Raw genomic sequence first — 11843 nt, forward strand, 5'->3', positions numbered from 1 at the left:
ATATTGTAAGGGTAAATAAAAGCTTTGTTTATATGTTAACTTAAACAAAGCTTTATTTATATGTTAACTTGTTTATATGTTAACTTAAACAAAGCTTTTATTTATATGTTAGCCTATCTGTTAAGTAAAATTGTTTATTGTTAACCATTTTTGTCTGTTATTTCATTTTGCAGTTTGTATGATGACATTTTGGATGTTAGGTTCCATTTTGATGCTTCAGAAATGTTTGAGCTGAAGCTCTGCAGTTCAGATGTAACATATTTGGATATGATTGCAGTGATGGAAACCCAAGGATTTAGTGAATATGATCTGTTGTTTCACATTGAGAATCCAGATTTAGGGGAGAAAGGATTGGAGATGGTAGAGAGTAATGCTGAGTTGCAATTAGTAAAGAGGCAGGTTGAGGAGTGTAAGGTTATAAATTTGCTAGTGAGGGCATGTCCACCTCCTTGCAGCCAGTTTGAGAGGCAAGAATTATCCACTGTTGTGTATGAAGAGCCTGTGTTATATGATCTCAGTGAGCCACCCATCTATGTTGTTGATCAAGAAGGAGTTGCCTTTGAAAGTCAGAGTAGCAGCTACAGTGTAGCTCATGGTACTGGTGTTTGCACACAAGAGAGCAAGAATGTAAAAGGAAAAGTGAAAGCTGTTTTGGAAATAGAAGAAGAAGAGGGATATGATGGCAGTGGTAGTTCTGATTGTGAAGGTGAAGATGACAGTGATGTAAACCCTTTTTATATGGGTGATGCGGATGACATAGAGATGGATGAGGGAAAGAAACAGAGAGAGTATGATGAAATATAAGAGGAAGGAATAGATGATGAAGAATCTAAGGAGGAAGAAGTGGTGCATTATGAGGGTGACACAGAGGTTGAGGAACCTTTTCAAATGGATGAAGATGACAAAGTTGTTTCACAGGATGAAGAAACTGTAATTGTACATGAAGAGAAGAAGAAGAAGAAACAGAAGCTTCCAGTTAGGAAAGAAGTGACAGTAATAGAGGGGGCTGAGCAAGATGCAGAAGAGGGATGTGATGGTGCTGCAAGGGTTGTTTGTGTTGATTGGAATTCAGTACAATTAGTAGACACTATTGATTTGGTCATTGCACCAATGGCTGACACTGAGATGGCAAGATGAGGAAGAGAGGGATGAATCGAGTTTGCCTAATGATGCTAACATAGATGCTTGTGAAGATGTGGATGGACAGTTGATGAAAGATGCTGCAGATGATCTAGATGATGCACATGATGATGAGCTTGTAAGTATGTATGACAAAGAAAATCATGTTATTGAAGTAGGCAAGTTGTTCCCAAGCATGAAGGAGTTTAGGATGTGTTTCAAGACTTATGCAGTCAAACATGAGTTTGATGCCAAGACTATGTGGACTGACAAAGAAATTTTATGCAAGGTGCAGAGGTTTTGATGGAAATGTCAGGCCTTGCAAGTGGTACATATCTGCTAGAATTCAACCTGATGGAAGTACCATTAGGGTTAATCAAATCCCAAATCCAAATACTTGCATTACAAGTTCACAGAGAGTATCAACCATGACATCATAGCTTTGGATTGCAGAAAGGATCACTCCAATTTTAGCCAAGAAACCAAACACTACAGCAAAGAAACTTAAAGTGGACTTGGAAAAGCAGTACCCCATTAAGGTGAAGTATACCACAGTGTGGAAAGCAAAACAGAGGGCAATGAAAAAAAAAAATGGTGATTGGGCAAATACTTTTAGGATGCTTTATAACTTCAAAGCAGAGGTGGAAAAGAGGTCACCTGGCAGTGTTGTGGAGATAGATACTGAGGTAACAGAGGATGGTAGAGTTCTTTTCTCCAAGTTCTTTATGGCTTTAAAGCCTTGCATAGATGGCTTCAAAGCAGGGTGCCGTCCATATTTGAGCATAGACTCATCTTTTTTGATAAACAAATGGAATGGTCAATTGGCAGCATGCAATGCTTTAGATGGACACAACTGGATGTTCCCTATTGCTATTGGTTTGTTTCAGTCAGAGACAGTGGTTTCATGGACATGGTTCATGATGCAGTTGAAAAGATGCATAGGGCCAGTGTCACCTTTGGCAGTACACACAGATGCATGTAAAGGGCTAGAAAATGCAGTGAAGAATGTTTTTCCTCATTGTGAGCAGAGGGAGTTCTTTGGCCATATGTGGATGAATTTGATCAAAACATTCAGAGGGGAAGAATTTGGGAGAATGTGGCCAGCAGCAAGATCTTAACCCAAACAAACACATTCATATCATCTTGATAAGATAAAAGCAGCATGCAGTGAGTTTGGTCCATGGTTGAGCACCTATCATTCTATATTGTGGTACAGGTCAGGATTTAACACTGCCATCAAATGTGATCATCATATCAACAATAACTTGGCAGAAAGTTTTAACAACAAGATAAAGCAGTTGAAGAACTTGCATGTGCATGACATGGTTGACCAAATCAGGATCATGGTCATGCGCATGTGGGAATTGAGAAGAAGGAGTGGTGATTGTTTGCAAGGGGATAAGCTTCCTGCAGTGGTACAGCAGGTGGTGAACAAGACTAGAAATCTTACACATTTGTCTGTGGAAAAATCTTCATTGTGGGGTGCTAAAGTTAGAGATACCAAGAATGGAAGGAGGCATGTTGTTAACATTGAGTTGCATGACTGCACTTGCCTCGAGTGGCAACACACCGGGAAACAATGTGACCATTCCATTCTTTTCTTGGCCTCCCAACCCAAGATAAACATGCACCCATATTTGCATAAGTATTAATCAGTGGCAAGATTAAGGCTGCATATGCAACTCCAATTCCGGCACTTACAGATCAGTCTCAGTGGCCTGAAGTGAAAATTGAATTTTCCATGTGTCCTCCCCTAACAAAAAGAAAGGCTGGCAGGCCTAAAGAGAGTAGATTCAAGGTATGATTTGAGAGGTGGGAGTAGTAAAAAGGGGAAGGGGAAGAAGGATGCAAAGCCAAAAAGGTCCCAAAAAGGTAACAAAAATAGATGCAAGCTGTGCCAGGAACTTGGGCACCGAAAAGGATCTCCAAAATGTCATTACATTCCTGAAAGGACAAATTATGTTTACGTTTATGTTTTTTTATTTGGGTGTTGATTTTAATTACTAGCAAAATTATAAGCTTTGTTTTACAGGAGGAAGCGTGGAGGTCAACCCCTTGTTGTTGAAGATTGCTGGGCAATCAAAAAGCAAGAATCAATGACTATAGAAAAAAGAGAAATTTTGGTGATGAATCAGAGTTGGATGATGCTGCGGTGCAAAATGAGCAAGAGTTGGATGATGCTGTGATGCAAAATGATCAAGATGTTGTGCAAAATGAGGTAGTTTTTGATCTTGTGATGCATCATGAGCAATATTTGGATGATGATGTGCTGCACAATGTGGTGCAAACTGAAGCTGTTGCGGCAGATGTTCTACAAACTGAAGCTGTTGCGACAGATGTTCCGCAAACTGAGCCTATATTGCAAGTTGTATTACCAATTGAAGCTACTGGAGTTGATGTTGTGCAAACCGAGCCTCATGTAGATGTTGTGGTGCCAACTGAAGTTGTCCCAGCTAGTCCAGTTAAGAAAACTAAGACTTTGAGTGAACTAGGTGTGGTAGGATCAAAAAGTGGTAAGAAGAAGAAGAAATCGAGTGGTAAGAAGAAGAAGTGAAAACTTCTTTTGTCAAACTTGTTTAATGGTGATGTGTGTCGTAGAATAACAAACTTACCTCAATTTGTGTAAAATGGTATTTGTGTAATGCTATTCAAATTCTGGCCGAATTTCAAATTTGACCTAAAATTCAAATTTGAAATTGTTTAGTATGTGGTATTGATGTTACAATGCTTTCTCAAATATTAGTCATATATAAGCATGTTAAGCAGTCAATCCGAGCACTTATTGTTGATGTGAAATACTAGTCACAAAAAATGGGCTCCAATCAAGCTTCAAAATATCGGATATCGGGTTCGTATCGGTGTGGCTTTGACATATTGAATGTCGGATATCGGGTGATATATCGGACGATATGTAGATATATCGGCGAACACGTGTCTAGTTTTTTTTCATTATTCTTGTTCAAAACATTTACTTTTAGTAAAATAAAATGTATGATGTCAATGCTTTAACATAACACTTTTAGGTTCCTAGTTTACTCATTTGTTGATTAATAAACAATTAAGGAAAATTTTACAAAATCCTTACTCTATGATTAAAAAAAGTATGATATATGTGCATTTATACGAAACATTGTGAATGGCTTTGATAATATATAATGACGTTGTAAAATGCATAATCTTATTTCACTGTTATCCAATAAATAATTGTTGTCATCTATGTATCGTTCTATATTGGGGGACATATTGGGTTAGATATCGGCCATATAGGTCGATATTTCGGTCGATATCGGATGATATGTTGGAAAATGATATTTGCAAAATGATATGTTATGTTTATATCGGTGGAGCCCCAAAAGTGATATATCCGCCTATATATCGGTCGTATCGGCCTAGATTTAAAAGCTTGGCTCCAATTGAGCTCCGAAGCTAGGCTCAAGCTTTTAAATCTAGGCCGATACGACCGATATATAGGCCGATATATCACTTTTGGGGCTTCACTGATATAAACATAACATATCATTTTGCAAATATCATTTTCCAACATATCATCTGATATCGACCGAAATATCGACCGATATGGCCGATATCTAACCCGATATGTCCCCCAATATAGAACGATACATAGATGACAACAATTATTTATTGGATAACAGTGAAATAAGATTATGCATTTTACAACGTCATTATATATTATCAAAGCCATTCACAATGTTTCGTATAAATGACATATATCATACTTTTTTTAATCATAGAGTAAGGATTTTGTAATTTTTTCCTTAATTGTTTATTAATCAACAAATGAGTAAACTAGGAACCTAAAAGTGTTATGTTAAAGCATTGACATCATACATTTTCTTTTACTAAAAGTAAATGTTTTGAACAAGAATAATGAAAAACAACTAGACAGGTGTTCGCCAATATATCTACATATCGTCCGATATATCACCCGATATCCGACATTCGATATGTCAAAGCCACACCGATACGAACCCGATATCCGATATTTTGAAGCTTGGCTAGGCTAAACACCCCATTTGTAAGTAAGCAATTTTTTTTGACCTTTTCTAAATGGGCCAAAAATCAAAACTTGGCATCTAGTGTGCAAATATAGGGTCCATGCCCAATATGAGATCGTATGGATAAATTATGGCATGCTTAGCCCTAAACCCTAGCTTGAATCCCATGCAACCTCATTCATGATAGCTATGTTTTGTGAAGGGTTTTTCATGAAAATACCCATAGACCAAGTTTCTTATTTTTCCCAGCAACTCACAAACATAAAACGATGATGAGTGCAAGTTTCATATTTTTTTTTGATTTTTTTGAATTAGTTATGCTCAACCCTAGCCCGCAAAACCCCCTCAAAACCCCATCTGAAACCCCGAACCCTTCTGCGCCGCTTGATCTCTGTTAGTGGACGGCCTGGATCAGGCGCTAGGGCTACGCCACTGATCCGCGTGAGGCTCTATGATTGGCTGCAGTCGACAACACTGGATAACCCCCCGCCTCAACTCTGGATCGCTGGATCACTGGGCGTTCTACGGTGTGGATCAGCATTCAGTGCTACACGTCAGCGATCCGCGTGCTATGCTCTGATTTGCTGGATTCATAAACACATTTTTTGCGCTGCGACGAGTGGTCTAGACGTTGGGCTCTGGTGAAAGAAGCCCACCCTTTGGACCTTTGGACCGAACCACGCCTCCTCTAGCCAGGCCCTAGCCAGCAGGCTACGTTGCCATGATCGATCGGAGCCTACGATGCATGCATGCACGGGCGGCACACGCACAGAAAACGGGTCAGTGTGACCCCTTGACCCCCGACCGATGGCACAGACGCGTGCACCTGTGTGAAATGTCGCAGTGGGGCTATTGATGCAGGGGCACCCCCCATTGATGCATGCAGACTTTGGTTTCCCATGCGCGTGTACACACTCCCGATGCCACCAAACGCCGCCCGGTCATTACTTTCACCCGGTGAAACCATTCAAAAATAATAATAATCAAAAAACACGTCGCACTAGCTAGGGCTATTTAAGCCACACCTATCGTCTTGCTCTCCCTCGTCATCCATACCCCAACCCCATTGAGGGTGTCCTGGATTAAGGGGTCCTCGGGCGTCCGGACTATGTAACATGGGCTGGATTGTTGGGCCGTGAAGATACAAGACAGAAGACTCTCTCCCGTGTCCGGATGGGACTCTCCTTGGCGTTTGGATATGAAGATTCCTTTCTCTGTAACTGACTTTGTACAACCCTAGTCCCCTCAGGTGTCTATATAAACGGGAGGGCTTAGTCCGTAGAGGCAATCATAATCATACAGGCTAGACTCCTAGGGTTTTAGCCATCACGATCTCGTGGTAGATCAACTCTTGTAATACTCATATTCATCAATATCAATCAAGAAGGAAGTAGGGTATTACCTCCATAGAGAAGGCCCGAACCTGGGTAAACATCGTGTCCCCCGCCTCCTGTTACCATCAACCTTAGACGCACAGTTCGGGACCTCCTACCCGAGATCCGCCGGTTTTGACACCGACATTGGTGCTTTCATTGAGAGTTCCGCTGCGTCGTCACAAAAAGGTTTGATGGCTCTGTCGATCATCTACAACAATGCAGTCCAGGGGGGAGCTTTCCTCCCCGGACAGATATTCGTATTCGGCGGCTTCGCACTGTGGGCCAACTCGCTTGGCCATCTAAAGCAGATCGACAGCTACGCCCCTGGCCACCAGGTCAGGTTTGGAAGCTTGAATTACGTTGCTGATATCCGTGGGGACTTGATCTTCGACGGATTCGAGCCCATGGCAGCTGCTCCCTGCCACCACGATGAACATGACCTAAATCTGTCATCGGACCGTTCCCAGGAGATAGCGCATGTAATTGCTCTGGCCCTGGATCTGGAGCAGATTACGCCATCCGAGGACGGGAAGTTCAACCCCGCCACGGAAGCCGCAGACTCAGCGGCGTTAGAGCCACACACAGATCCAACCTCGAGCGGGGCCTGTATCACCGGAACCTCCATTTCGTCTCCATCCATATATTCCGAACCGCGTGCATCTGCGCCCATCGAACCTGATCAGGCGTCGATCATTGAATTTAGCTCCGCGGACATCTTCCCGCACTCACCTTTAGGCGATGTGCTAAACTCATTAAAAGCCCTCTCCTTATCAGGGGACTCTCAGTCGAACTATGTCCGCTTTGAATTGGAGGCTGATGACGGAGAATTCCGCTTCCCACCCACCACCCACTGCATAGCCACTGTCGAAGTCTTAACCGACATGCTCGATTACGGCTCCGGAGACATCGACAGTATGGATGACGATGCCGGAGAGGAGCAGGCACAAAAACCACCGCCTACAGGGCGCTGGACAGCCACCTCCTCGTACGACGTATACATGGTGGATACACCCAAAGAGAACAACAGCGACAATGAGAAGGATCTAGTCCAGGATAAACCTCCTGAGATACAGCCAAAGCGCCGACGTCAGCGGTGCTGCTCTAAACCACGCCGTGGAAAAAACAGCAATACCGGCAGGAGAAAATAATACTCCGGACGACGCCAAAGACAACGAAGACCCCGTTGAGCCAACTTCTGAACCGGATGAACGGGAGGATGGGCGAGTCAGCCCTAATGAACAGGCCGTTAACGAAGACTCGGAGGACAGCAACTATCTTCCACCATCCGAGGAAGTGGTGAGCCTCGGCAACGAAGACTTTATCGTGCCTGAGGAACCCGTCGAGCAGGAGCGTTTTAAGCGCCGGCTAATAGCCACTGCGAGGAGCCTGAAAAAGAAGCAGCAGCAGCTTCAAGCTGACCAAGATCTGCTCAATGACAGATGGACTAATGTCCTAACAACCGAGGAATACGGCCTCGAGCACCCAACCAAAAGTTACCCAAAGCGCAAATTGTTACCCCAATCTGATGACGAGGCGCTGGAGCCCGTCCTACCAGCGCGCAATGCGGCTGACCAACTACCACGTGGCCGGGACAAAGCGGCAACTCAAGCCGAACACTAGCCCGCACTACCTCGCCGTAAAAAAAGAGACACAACAGCTCGGGGATACACATATGACCTGCGGCGTGACCTGAAGAACAGAGTAGGTTAGACCAGATCGATCTACGGATCGCGGGGGCGTGCCCTGACGCATGACGATGGCCATGTGGCCGGACGTGATAAACATAACCACGTCCGGGCCGAAAACCACAGACAAACTCCATCCGAGCTACGTCGCGACTTGGCCCGATATAGAGGCGCCACACACCCCCCTTTGCTTCACTGATGAAGTAATGGAACATGAATTCCCGGAAGGGTTTAAACCCGTGAAGGTCGAATCATATGATGGGACAAAAGACCCCGCGGTATGGATTGAGGATTTTCTTCTCCATATTCATATGGCCCGCGGTGATGATCTTAACGCCATCAAATATCTCCCGCTAAAACTCAAGGGACCAGCTCGGCACTGGTTGAACAGTCTGCCCAAAAATTCAATTGGCAGCTGGGAGGACTTGGAAGACGCCTTCCTCGACAACTTCCAAGGTACATATGTCCGACCTCCGGATGCCGATGACTTAAGTCACATAGTTCAACAGCCTGGAGAGTTAGCCAGGAAATTCTGGACTAGGTTCTTAACTAAAAAGAACCAAATCGTCGACTGTCCGGATGCCAAAGCCCTAGCGGCCTTTAAACATAGCATCCGTGACGAATGGCTTGCCCGACACCTCGGCCAAGAAAAGCCAAAGTCAATGGCAGCCCTCATGGCGCTTATGACCCGCTTTTGCGGGCAAGGATAGCTGGCTAGCCCGTAGCAATAATAATACAAGTGAACCTGGCACTTCTGAAACCAGAAATAGCAACGGCAAGCCCTGATGCAATAGACATAAGCGTCGAAGCAATGGTGATAATATCGATGACACGACGGTCAACGTCGGATTCAGTGGCTCTAAGTCTGGTCAGCGGATGAAGCCATATAAAAGAAACAATCCGGGCTCGTCTAGCTTGGACCGCATACTCGATCGTCCATGTCAAATCCACGACACTCCTGAAAAACTAGCCAACCATACCAACAGAGACTGTTGGGTTTTTAAACAGGCCGGCAACTTAAATGCTGAGAACAAGGAGAAGGGGTCGCAAAGCGAGGACGATGACGAGGAGCCCCGACCACCGAACACAGGGGGACAGAAGAAGTCCCCTCCCCCAAGTTAAAACGGTGAATATGATATACACTGCCCATATCCCCAAGAGGGAGCGCAAGCGCGCGCTCAGGGACGTCTACGCGATGGAGCCAGTCGCCCCAAAGTTCAACCCATGGTCATCCTGTCCGATCACCTTCGATCGCAGGGACCATCCGACAAGTATCCGTCATGGTGGTTTAGCCGCACTGGTCCTTGACCCAATCATTGACGGATTCCATCTTACGCGAGTCCTCATGGATGGTGGCAGCAGCCGGAACCTGCTCTATCAGGATACAGTGCACAAAATGGGTATCGATCCCTCAAGGATCCAGCCCACAAAAACTACCTTTAAGGGAGTCATACCAAGTGTAAAGGCCCGCTGTACGGGCTCAATCACATTGGAGGTGGTCTTCGGATCCCAGGACAACTTCCAAAGCGAAGAGTTGATCTTCGATATCGTCCCCTTCCGCAGTGGCTATCACGCACTGCTCGGACGAATCGCATTCGCTCGATTCAATGCGGTGCCACACTACGCTTATCTCAAGCTCAAGATGCCCGGACCACGCGGTGTCATAACAGTCAATGTAAACACGAAACGCTCTCTCCGTACCAAGGAGCTCACCGCTACTCTCGCAGCAGAAGCACAGAGCGGCCTTTCCAAGCAGAACCTTAATTCGGCGGTCAAGCTCTTGGACACTATCAAACGAGTTCGAACTACTCTGCAGCAGGACAGTCCAGGTCGTCAAGAGCTTGACTAGCAATTTGGCCTCCGTCCCAGTCCCGACCAACCGGCGGCGTTTGTACGGCGCGTACATAACTACGCACTCAAAATACCATGGGCATAGATGGAGGCACAACTAGATCGTGGTCCATAATACGGTTCAACCTCCCCTGGATCCACATACTTTCACCTTTTCTTTTTTTCATCCGTTTCAGGTTTCTTTTTCCCAGGCCTTTCTGGTGGCTTGACTATCGGACCCATCAAGGGATGGATGCACCAAGACGGCAAGAAGCATCGACGTATACGGGAATCTTTAGGTAGTCTTTTTGACGATCACCCTACCTGTTTTCAGGACCCGCACGCAACTCTCCCTTGGTCGTGGCATGTTAAATAGCCCTACTGCTTATCGCACTACTTGTACAAATACGCTTTGACGTATTAATCAAACTATAATGGAAACAGTTTGCGGCCCAATTTCTGCGGCATTAGCCTGTTGCTTCATTTTTTCTTTTTCTTGATATTCTCATCAATTGCACCCGTACACTCTGGTACGCCTTAATTCGCCAGGGGCTTCATTACACCCCATAATACGGCAACAAAGTCTGAACACTTTTTTACAGTATAGTTCGGCACCCCGAACTTTAGCATTATATGCATCGGCTCTGAATCATGTCTTTGGTCAATAGTTGGGTTGCCCGGCTCCTGTGCTTACTTCTTACGTTCCGCTATATCGGCTAGGGTAGTAAAGGGAGAACTACTGCGATTGTGTCCTGGTTTATCCGGATGAGCACCTCAGTAGAGAAAGCCAAAAACTGACAGTCATGATGCGGCGTGAGCCGGTCAGCTGTTCGAGAGGTTACAAATCTTTTGCGATTTTTTTCCACATTATGCGACGGATCGATCTTTACCTGATCAAGTGTTTACAACACCCTAGTTCAGATTTACGAATACTAGGGGATGCGCCTAACATTCTATTGTCAAATTCCTATGGCTAAGTGAGGGTGATAAAGCCACATAGTCCGATTGTCTGGTTCGTTGCGCTAAACACCTCCTTCAAGGACCAAACCTTTGGATCAAGAGTGTTTAGATTATATCCCGAACACCCCCGTACTACCTACGTGGATGCTGAAGCAGATGACTGGCCAACTCTTAGATTTAATAAAAACGGCCGCATAGGAGGTAAAATTTCACATAATAAAACAAGCATTATATTACATATCAGCCTTGTTCACCATACAAGACAGGACAACATGAATGTATTCATTCAAAAACAATGTCCTTAGCACATTGCTCTGCCACAATGCGGGATCCCTCCAAGACATCATCAAAATACCACTTGAGCGTGCGGTGCTCCTTACCAGCGGACGGTCCTTCGGTCACGAGCTTGATGGCGTGCATCTTCGCCCACTGAACTTTGACACGGGCGAAGGCCATCCGCGCACCTTCGATGCAGACCGACCGCTTGATGGCGTCAAGCCGGGGGCAGGCATTGACCAGCCGCTTCACGAGCCCGAAGTAGCTGCTGGGTATGGCTTCGGCAGGCCACATCCGGACTATCAAATCCTTCATGGCCAGTTCGGCCACCCTATGCAGTACGATCAGCTGTTTTAGGTGATCGCTAAAGGGCACCGGATGTTCTGGTGCAAGGTATTGCAACCAGAACAGCTTCTCCGTTGTGCTCCCCTCTTCAGCTCAGAAGAATTCCGCAGCGTCGGAAACACTGTGCGGCAGATCCGCAAACGCCCCTGGAGAACTCCAAATCCGGGTTAGTAAGAGATACCTCTTCTTCACATATTTGCTTTGCATAATTAAGGCCTTACCCGCCGTGATTTTCT

The sequence above is a fragment of the Triticum aestivum genome, chromosome 4B, assembly GCF_018294505.1.
Source record: "Triticum aestivum cultivar Chinese Spring chromosome 4B, IWGSC CS RefSeq v2.1, whole genome shotgun sequence".
Lineage (NCBI taxonomy): Eukaryota > Viridiplantae > Streptophyta > Magnoliopsida > Poales > Poaceae > Triticum > Triticum aestivum.